Here is an 11,238-nt window from a genome sequence, read left to right as displayed (position 1 = left end):
AATACCTGAAGGATGGAGAGGAGTAGAGAGGGCTGCCGTCCCAAGTGGTGTGAGATGGTGAGCAAAGAGTGGGCTGCTGTCCCAAGGTAAACTGTAGAAGAAAAATGATGATAAACTGTAACAGAGAGTGGGCTGTTGTCCCAAGGTATGTACTGATGATAAAAACGCTGAGGTGCTGTACTGTGTAGCAGAAAGGGCTGCTGTCCCATGAACTGAAGATAAAAACGCTGAGGTGCTGTATGTAGCAGAGAGGGCTGCTGTCCCATAAACTGAAGATAAAAACGCTAATGTGCTGTGTAGCAGAGAGGACTGCTGTCCCATAAACTGATATGAAACGCTGATGTGCTGGAGCTGACATGCGAGGATGATGAATCAGATGCAGTGTAGGCGCCAGCAGCAGCAGCAGATCATGATGTGATACCGGATGTGTGCAATGAAGTGGTACAATATGCTGAATGACGAGGCTATGCTATATATAGTAAGGAGGGCTGCTGGTCGGTCCAGTAAAAGGGCAGTTGGCCAGTAGCAAGACACAAAAAGATGAATAAAATCTAATAAATCCACACGACTGGATTGTAGGCATATGCTCACTTATGGTGAGTGCTATGTGTGAACAGGGCTTAACCAAGGGCACTTTTTCCCATGTGGTTTTTCCCCTTGGATATCAAGTGTGAAAGGACACTCTAACATATAATATTTTGTACTTCTATATTATATGGATGTGGCACACATGCAAGGGTTGACTTGCACTTTGTGGATACCACACTTTTGGCGCTCTCTCTCTCTCTCTCTCTCTCTCTCTCTCTCTCTCTCGCTCTCTCTCTCTCTCTCATTTCTGTGTGTGAGCTTCTCCATCCTGCACCTAACCCTAATGTGCAGGTTTGTGTGTGTGAGTGAGTGAGTCCAACACCAACAATTGGTATCAGAGCAGGGAGCTGGCCCTGGAATTCTGCCCATGGAGGAAAACCTGCACAATTCCGTCGTCCGTTTTGTCCACTAGTTCCGGCCACCAACAACCGCCGCTCAGCCCACGGGCGGCACCTCCCCCTCCAGCCAGCGGCGACAGTGCTGCCAGAACTGCCTTCGCCCGTTAGCGCCCCGTTCCGGCCGCCCAGAGCCGCTCCGTCGCTGTTCGGTTCAGGACGCCCAGAGGCACCGTCGACGTTCCGGCCGCCCAGACCCGCCGTCGACGTTGCGTTCCGGCCGCCCAGACCCGCCGTCGACGTTGCTGCTTCGCTCCGCCCGGCAATAGCCGCGCCGTCTGCTCCAAGCTCCGCACGAGCCCAGCCGTCGGCTCCAACCCGTTCTGGGCCCCCGCGGACTTGCCTACCCCATCCGTGCTCGCCCTGCGCCTACCGCCTCTGTCCGCTGTTCGCGCCCAGCGCTGCCTCCGCCTGGCCTGTCCGCTCTGTGCGCCACTGCCTGCCCGCCCGTCGACTCTCTGGTGCAGCTCCGACGGCTCCCTGCCGCTCAAACCCCCGGTGGCACCACACCTCGACCTGCGCTGGCAGCCTGCCTCTGCCTGCGCTTGCCTACCCCGACACCTGCACCTCCCTGCCGCTCAGACCCCCGATGGCACCACACCTCGACCTGCACTGGCAGCCCGCCTCTACCTGTGCTTGCCTGCCCCGACAGCTACACCTGGCCTGCCGCGACACTTGCACTTGGCCTTCCCCGACACCTGCACCTGGCCTGCCGCCTGTAAGCAAAGCAACACATCTAGACCTGGACTGACGCCTGCAAGAGAAGTCCCTGCCATCCGTACTGCACTCGCCTGCCGCAGCAGGCACTTTCCATGTGAGTGAAAATATGCATTAAAATATTCAAATTTTTGCAGACAGCCCACCACCGCCGCTCAGCCCACGGGCGGCACCTCCCTGCCCAACCGGCGGCGATAGTGCGCATAAGCCCGCCGCCGCCCAGCAGCGCCCGCGCTCCGTCACGGTTCCGTTCCGGCCGCCCACAGCCGCCCTCGCCGTTCCGTTCCGGCCGCCCTCACTGTTCCGCGTCCGGCCGCCTTCGACGTTGCATTCTGGCCGCCCAGAGCCACCGCCGACAGGTCACTGTCTCGTTCCGGTCGGGCCACCATCGCTTCTCCCCTCCGGACGCCGTCGCTGCTCCAAAAGTGCCCCCGGCCCGCCGTTCCGGCCTCCCGGCGACTTGCCTGCGACCTCTGTACTTGCCCTGCGCCCACCGCCTCCGCCTGGCCCGCCTGACCTGCGTGGACTCCGTGTGCTCCTCCTCGTCAACACCTGCAGCTCCGGCGCACTCTGCACGCCTCCGCCTGTGTGCTCTCCACCTTTGCCTACGCTCCAGCTTCCCGTCGGCCTGCAGACAGCCCTCCGCCGCCCTGCAGGCTCCCTTCAACACTTGCGCCTCGCTGCTGGCCTGTGAGCTCCCCGTCGACCCTGCGCTCCAGCAAGCTCCGGCGGCTCACTCTCGCCACCTTCACCTGCGCCTGGCTAATGTTGCTCGAACACCTCTGCACGACCAGTACCTAGCGTGGCCAGCAATGCCCCCAGCTGATCGTGCTACAGGTAGGAATATGCAAATTTTGACAGAATTCTGCTCACGTAAAAATATGCAAATTTAGCAGACACTGCAGTGCGGGTCAGATACAATTTTGCAGACACTATAGTGCATGTGGTAAAGGGTTCAGGTGATTTGGGGGATTTCTCAATTTCAGGACAAATTAAAAAAATTGGGCATGTTGCTTTGCTTGCAATTTGGGGGTTTTCAAAATTGAGGTCAAAATCAGCAAATTGAACCTCTTTCAGTTGCAGAAATTTGGGGCTTTTGTGAAAATTGGCCAATTAGATGCACATTGAAGCGATTGGAGTGCATAAAAATGGGGGATTTTTAGATTGGAGCATGTAATTGGGCATTACAGCTGTGATTTGTCGCGTATGTATACACATTGTGTGTAATTGGACAATTTGGTGCAGGTTTACACTTGCTTTGGTTTGCAGGCATACATTTGCACAGGACATTTGGTTGCCTGGTAGTGCACATTGGTGCTTAGTTTGCTTCCAGGTATATTTTGTTGACAGGGCACAGAATGCTACAGATGTATTTGGTGTGCTCACCCAGGAGGACAAGTTGGATGGATCTAACTACTCCCTCTGGAGTTTCATGATCCGTAATTTGCTGGTAGCCAAAGGGCTTTGGGGCATCGTGTGTGGTGATGACACACGCCCACTTACCATACAACCAGCCACGCCTCAAAGGGGAGGTGCTAGAACCTGCTCCCACACAAGAGCAGAAGAGATGGGACTCTAGAGATGCACAGGCCATGTCATTTATAGCCCTTTCAGTGAAAAGGACTATTATTCCGCACATTCGTTCTTGCAAGACATCGAAGCTTGCACGGGACACATTGGAAGCAATGTATCAGGTACACAATGAGGCAAGAGTTGTTTACTTGAAGAGGCAATTGGATCTTCTTTCTATGGATGAGGGTGACTCCATGGCAGATCATCTCACCAAAGTGAAAGATTTGCAGGAACAATTGCTCAACATTGATGAGGTTATCCCAGACAGACAGATGGTCACCAACACTCTTCATTCTTTACCACCTTCCTACTTGGGCTTTCACATCTCTCTCAACCTCTCAATGAGAGGAGGTGGTGATCCCGTCACTTTTGAAGAGCTGGTGGGTTTAGTCTTGCAGGAAGAGCAAACAAGAGCAAACTTATCGAGCACAAATTTTAGATTTGTAGGCATATGCTCACTTATGGTAGTGCTATGTGTGAACAGGGCTTAACCAAGGGCACGTTTTCCCATGTGGTTTTTCCCCTTGGATATCAAGTGTAAAAGGACACTCTAACATATAATATTTTGTACTTCTATATTATATGGATGTGGCACACATGCAAGGGTTGACTTGCACTTTGTGGATACCACACTTTTGGCTCTCTCTCTCTCTCTCTCTCTCTCATTTCTGTGTGTGAGCTTCTCCGTCCTGCACCTAACCCTAATGTGCAGGTTTGTTTGTGTGAGTGTGTGAGTCCAATACCAACAATTTGTAGGAATATGCTCACTTATGGTAGTGCTATGTGTGAACAGTGTTGGAAATAAGTGCACACTAGGTGTACTATTTCTAGTCTAGTTTCACTTAAGTCTTTGTGTCTTGAGTCTAGTGCCATGTGGCATCTCCACATTTATCCCATAAGTCAGTCTACTCAATCTTGTACTTCTCACCTATATATTGTAGGTGTCACATCAATGAAAGTATTAATCTTGTGTCTTGTCTACACTCATCTCAAGGTATGTCTATGGTTTGTGTTTCTTTCTAGTTATGCTCTCATTTCAGTTTCAGTTTCAGTTTTATCTCTGTCTCTCCCCCATTTTTCTTCATGGTATCAGAGCCAGCCTTTCCTAGTTCCTTTCCTGCGCCATCTCCTCGCCATGGTTCCAGCTTGATGCTGGCCTGATTCTCTTCTACCTTGCCTCGTCGCTCGTTATCCTCTCCATCGTGCTCAAGTTCTGGCCGCCTATTTCCTGCCCCAAGCTGCGCCATACTCTGTTCATTCCGCCCGCCATAAGCTGCCCCAGATCTGCGCCATTCTTCTCCTGATTGCTGCCCGCCATTCCACTCAGAAATCAGTGCACCATTTCATCCTTCTTTGCCTCGCATTCTGCCCGCCATTCCACTCAGGAATCTGCCCGCCATTTCCTGTCTTGTTGACCGCCATCTACATTTAAAAAAAAAAAACTGAGCGTCATTCTACATCAGCTTGCCGTCAGTTTTGGGCCTCGTCTCATGGCATCCTCAGGGCGATTTCAGTCAGCCTGTCATCGCCTTCATTTGCTGCTCCAGCTTGCAACTCCAGATCTGCGCCAACAACTGCCCGTCTTCTCCTTCTTGCTGCTGCGGGGGTTCATCATGGTGCTGCCGCCTCTCTACTTGAGCTTACCGGCCTGTCCTCTAGTACTGCACATGCAGCAGCTACCCCCGCACTCTCTTCTTCATCAACATGTCTTCTCAAGTCGTGGACCTCCTGGACATTCAACTCATGCAACAACTCGTCATTTTTGGATCTCTGGTCTTCTCGACATCAGCTCGACACCTCCTTTTGTGAAGGTAAATTCCAATGCTGATTTTGGACCTGATTTGCAACATCTGTGCAAAAGGCATTTTCCCCTTTGTTATTTCCCATTTCCTCTTCATCTTCACATGTGGGTTAGCTGTCCATTGGACCAGCCAGACCTGCAGTCAGTCTACTCAATCTTGTACTTCTCACCTATATATTGTAGGTGTCACATCAATGAAAGTATCAATCTTGTGTCTTGTCTACACTCATCTCAAGGTATGTCTATGGTTTGTGTTTCTTTCTAGTTATGCTCTCATTTCAGTTTCAGTTTCAGTTTTATCTCTGTCTCTCCCCCATTTTTCTTCACAGGGCTTAACCAAGGGCACTTTTTCCCATGTGGTTTTTCCCCTTGGATATCAAGTGTGAAAGGACACTCTAACATATAATATTTTGTACTTCTATATTATATGGATGTGGCACACATGCAAGGGTTGACTTGCACTTTGTGGATACCACACTTTTGGCTCTCTCTCTCTCTCTCTCTCTCTCTCTCTCTCTCTCTCTCTCTCATTTCTGTGTGTGAGCTTCTCCGTCCTGCACCTAACCCTAATGTGCAGGTTTGTGTGTGTGAGTGTGTGAGTCCAACACCAACAATTGGTATCAGAGCAGGGAGCTGGCCCTGGAATTCTGCCCCCGGAGGAAAACTTGCAGAATTCCGTTGCCGTCCGTTTCGTCCGCCAGTTCCGGCCACCAACAGCCAGCGGCACTAGTGGGGAGCACCGTGGCTCAGCCCACGGGCGGCACCTCCCCCTCCAGCCAGCGGCACTAGTGGGGAGCCCACGGGTGGCACCTCCCCCTCCAGCCGGCGGCGATAGTGCTGCCAGAACCGCCTCCGCCCGTCAGCGCCCCGTTCCGAGCCGCTCCGTCGTTGTTCAGTTCAAGACACCCAGAGCCGCCGTCGACCTTGCGTTCCGGCCGCCCAGACCCGCTGTCGACGTTGCTGCTCCGTTCCGCCCGGCAATAGCCACGCCGTCTACTCCAAGCTCCGCACGAGCCCAGCCGTCGGCTCCAACCCGTTCTGGGCCCCCGCAGACTTGCCTGCCCCATCCGTGCTCGCCCTGCGCCTACCGCCTCCGTCCGCTGTTCGCGCCCAGCGCCGCCGCCGCCTGGCGTGTCTGCTCTGTGTGCCACCGCCTGCCCGCCCGTCGACTCTCAAGTGCAGCTCCGACGGCTCCCTGCCGCTCAGACCCCCGGTGGCACCACACCTCGACCTGCGCTCGCAGCCCGCTCTGCCTGCGCTTGCCTGCCCCGACACTTGCACCTCCCTGCCGCTCAGACCCCCGATGGCACCACACCTCGACCTACGCTGGCAGCCCGCCTCTGCCTACGCTTCCCTGCCCCGACACCTGCACCTGGCCTGCCGCCTGCAAGCAAAGCAACACATCTGGACCTGCACTGACGCCTGCAAGAGAAGTCTCTGCCATCCGTACTGCACTCGCCTACAGGCACTTTCCATGTGAGTGAAAATATGCATTAAAATATTCAAATTTTGCAGACACTTCTGTGCAAGTCAGATTCAAAGAAAAGTTACAGGTGCAATTTGGGGGATTTCTCAATTTGAGGCCAAATTGAAAAATTACAATTTGGGGGTTTTCAAAATTGAGGTCAACATCAGCAAATTGAACCTCTTTCATTTGCAGAAATGTGGGGATTTTGTGAAAATTGGCCAATTAAATGCACATTGAAGCGATTGGAGTGCATAAAAATTGGGGATTTTCAGATTGGAGCATGTAATTGGGCATTACAGCTGTGATTTGTCGCGTATGTATACACATTGTGTGTAATTGGACAATTTGGTCCAGGTTTACACTTGCTCTTGTTTGTAGGCGTACATTTGCAAAGGACATTTGGTTGCCTGGCAGTGCACATTGGTGCTTGGTTTGCTTGCAGGTATATTTTGTTGACATGGCACAGAATGCTACAGATGTATTTAGTGTGCTCACCCAGGAGGACAAGTTGGATGGATCTAACTACTCCCTCTGGAGTTTCATGATCCGTAATTTGCTGGTAGCCAAAGATCGTGTATGGTGATGGCACACGCCCACTTACCATACAGCCAGCCACGCCTCAAAGGGGAGGTGCTCAAAGAGCTCCTGATGTAGAACCTGCTCCCACACAAGAGCAGAAGAGATGGGACTCTAGAGATGCACGGGCCATGTCATTGATAGCCCTTTCAGTGAAAAGGACTATTATTCCGCACATTCGTTCTTGCAAGACATCGAAGCTTGCATGGGACACATTGGAAGCAATGTATCAGGTACGCAACGAGGCAAGAGTTGCCTACTTGAAGAGGCAATTGGATCTTCTTTCTATGGATGAGGGTGACTCCATGGCAGATCATCTCACCAAAGTGAAAGATTTGCAGGAACAATTGCTCAACATTGATGAGGTTATCCCAGATAGACAGATGGTCACCAACACTCTTCATTCTTTACCACCTTCCTACTTGGGCTTTCACACCTCTCTCAACCTCTCAATGAGAGGAGGTGGTGATCCCGTCACTTTTGAAGAGCTGGTGGGTTTACTCTTGTAAGAAGAGCAAACAAGAGCAAACTTATCGAGCAACTATGGTGGAGACAAGGCATTTACAGCCAAGGATAAGGGTAAAGCAAAGAGCTTTAAGCATGGGGGACAACAGTCTAGCAAGGCTGGTCATGGACAGCCCTCTTCTGGTGGTGAAAAGTCTGACAAAGGGGATGCAAACAAGCCCAAAAAGAAGGGCAAACGTCACTACTGCCATAAGCCTGGACACTACATCAGTGAATGTAGGAAGCAGATTGCAAAAGAGAAAAGGAAAGAAGCAGGCAATGCAGTAGCAAACTCTTCTGATGACAAAGCACAGCAATCAGCTAATGTAATCCAGGAAGAGTACACTTTTTTGGTCACATGCACTAGTGGCACACCAAGTGCTTCAGACAATGATATGTCTTGCATTGCATCTGACAGGCAGAATGCATCATGGTATTTTGATAGTGGTGCTTCGAGCCACATCACTTCATGCAAAGATGTATTTTAGCACTTGGTTTATGCTTCAAATGGCCGCACTGTATCATGTGCAGATCATACCACATATCCAATAAAGGGAATTGGCAATGTCATACTTATTTGCAGCCAATGGTGCCAATATTTGTATGAAAAATGTATTGTATGTTCTAGGGATAAAGAAAAATCTGCTCTCTGTCTCAGCCATAAACGACCAAGGTTTAAAGGTTGAATTTGAAGATGGGAAGTGTTTGGTAAAAGACCCATCAAAGGGTTATGAAATAATCACTTCTGGAACACGATACAAAGGCTTGTATAAGCTGGACAGCTATGACAAGCGTACTTATGATGCAAATACAGTGGCTGCCAACACTCCTTCTATGCATGATGCAGAGCTATGGCATGCTCGTTTTGGGCATGTAAATTTTCGGAGTTTGATACTTTTGCAGAAGCATCATATGGTTGATAATATGCCACCTCTTGAGTCTCCACCAAGACATGTATGTGAGGGGTGTATTTTGGGAAAGATGCAACGAAAACCATTCCCCAAAGACGGAGCTGTTAGAGCTGAAAGTAAATTACAGCTCATACATAGTGATGTATGTGGTCCAATGCAGACACCATCCATAGGGGGGCATCTTTACTTCGTCACATTCATTGATGACTACTCCAGGTTTGCTTGGGCTTACCCCTTGAAAGCGAAAGCAGACGTGTCTTTCAACACTTTGTAGCAATGACTGAAAATATGTGTGGATGCGAAGTCCAAACACTCCGCTCAGATAGAGGTGGAGAATACATGTCAAATGCATTCAAGGATTATATGCTTCAAAAGGGCATCAAACACTCTGCACTGTGCCTTATACACCGCAGCAGAATGGTGTAGCTGAAAGGAAAAATAGATCTCTCATGGAAATGGCAAGATGCATGGTGAAAGCACAAAAGTTGCCTCACAAATTTTGGATGGAAGCTATAATGTGTGCAGCTCATGTGTTGCCAACAAAAGCTTTGAAAACCATAACACCATTTGAGGCTTGGTATAGCCGAAAGCCAACAGTGGATTATATGCATACATTTGGGTGTTTGGCATATGCACATGTGCCAGAACAGCTCCGAACAAAGCTAGATGACAAAGCAATTAAATGCATTTTTGTGGAAGCACAAATTTCAGATTTCAAAGCTGATTTGAAAGCTGAATTTGATATGTCAGATTTGGGGCCTTTACACTACTATCTCGGCATACAGTTTATGCATACAGATGATGGCATTGTTATGCAGCAAACTAAGTACATAAAAAGTTTGCTAAAAAGGTTTCACATGGATGAATGTAAGCCCATTTCTACTCCGGTAGAACCAGGTGTACGGCTTACTATGCATGATATTGGAGAGCCTTCTGAGGCCGGCATTTACAGCCAGGCAGTGGGATGCCTCATTTACTTGTGTAACACAAGGCCAGACATATCTTTTGGGGTGTCTTTGTTGAGCAAATTCATGCACAGCCCAGGCACAAAGCATTGGCAAGCAGTCAAATGCATTTTTCGTTATCTTAAGGGTACCCTGGATCTTGGTTTGTTCTATCCCAGGGGAGGACAGCTTGCAGCTTTATGCATACAGTGATTCAGATTGGGCTGGTGATTATGATACCAGGCAATCCATCAGTGGGAATTTTTTTTTCTTGGCAGTTCATGCATATCTTGGTTGAGTAAAAAGCAACCCACTGTTGCCACATCTACTTGTGAGGCTGAGTACAGGGCAGTCTTCACTGCTACAGTAGATTGTGTATGGTTGAGGAGACTATTGGCTGATCTTCGTGAGTGTCAGCAGACACCCACCACCATTCTCACTGATAGCCAGAGTGCTATGGCCGTGGCACGAAATCCAGTATTTCATGCACGTACCAAGCACATTGAGATTCATTTCACTATGTCAGAGAGAGGCTACATGCAGGGGAGATCAGTTTATCTTACTGCCCTACACAGGATAATGTTGCAGATCTATTCACAAAGGCTTTACCTCGAGAAAAGTTTGAAGCTTTCCGCAAAGCTTTGGGCTTACTCTTATACAGAGAGTGATCTGCTACCTTGTACAGGTTCACACTTCTACTACAGGGGGGATTTGTAGGCATATGCTCACTTATGGTAGTGCTATGTGTGAATAGGGCTTAACCAAGGGCACTTTTTCCCATGTGGTTTTTCCCCTTGGATATCAAGTGCGAAAGGACACTCTAACATATAATATTTTGTACTTCTATATTATATGGATGTGGCACACATGCAAGGGTTGACTTGCACTTTGTGGATACCACACTTTTGGCTCTCTCTCTCTCTCTCTCTCTCTCTCTCTCTCTCTCTCTCTCTCATTTCTGTGTGTGAGCTTCTCCATCCTGCACCTAACCCTAATGTGCAGGTTTGTGTGTGTGAGTGTGTGAGTCCAACACCAACAATGGATAAATACCATTTTCACACATTCAGCCCAAGGCAAACGAAGCTCAGCCTCTTCAAGAGATCTCAGCACACCAACCCTCAGTTGGGCCGGTGTACTCTCTTTGAAGATAGCTTCACATTCACCTATAGCTTATTGGTCACTTTGTCCTTGCGTTTGGTGGTCAATCAATTAGTTTGTCCGCTCAGTCTTGTGGACACAGTTCTCTAGAAGAAGAAATAAAGCAAAAACTCTTGCTGGCAGAAGAGGGGGGGGGGGGGAGGGGGGGGGGGGGGGAGGGGCGGGGCGGGCGCTTCAGTGGGTAATTTGGGACCCGTCTCAACTACATCTTTCAGATTCAGGTATGTTGTTTAAAGGATTGCTAAAGACTCAATAAACTCAAGTTTAAAGAAGGCCTCATTGTTTCACACGGTCCTAGCTTGGCATATGCTACATTGGTATCCGAGCTTGGGACGTGATTCAACTAGGCAACCTAGGGTGAGATGGTAAAGCTGAGATCGGGAAAAACCACTCTCCCATCCACCATGGCATCAAGCTCCAAAGACATCACTACAAAAGAAGAACCATTCTAAGAAACGCTTCCGCAAAAAGAAGATGAAGACAACCAGAAGTTAAGGGACCAGATAAGGCAACTCCAAATTCAACTCGAAATAGTCCAAATGGCAAAAATTATAGGCAACCTTGGCCCAGCAGGAGACACCCAAAGAACAAAGTTCCTCAATGG

This window comes from Cibotium barometz, chromosome 40, assembly GCF_041138505.1.
Source record: "Cibotium barometz isolate CiBa-2024 chromosome 40, ASM4113850v1, whole genome shotgun sequence".
NCBI classification, from domain to species: domain Eukaryota; kingdom Viridiplantae; phylum Streptophyta; class Polypodiopsida; order Cyatheales; family Cibotiaceae; genus Cibotium; species Cibotium barometz.
Note: the sequence above shows the minus strand (reverse complement) of the source record.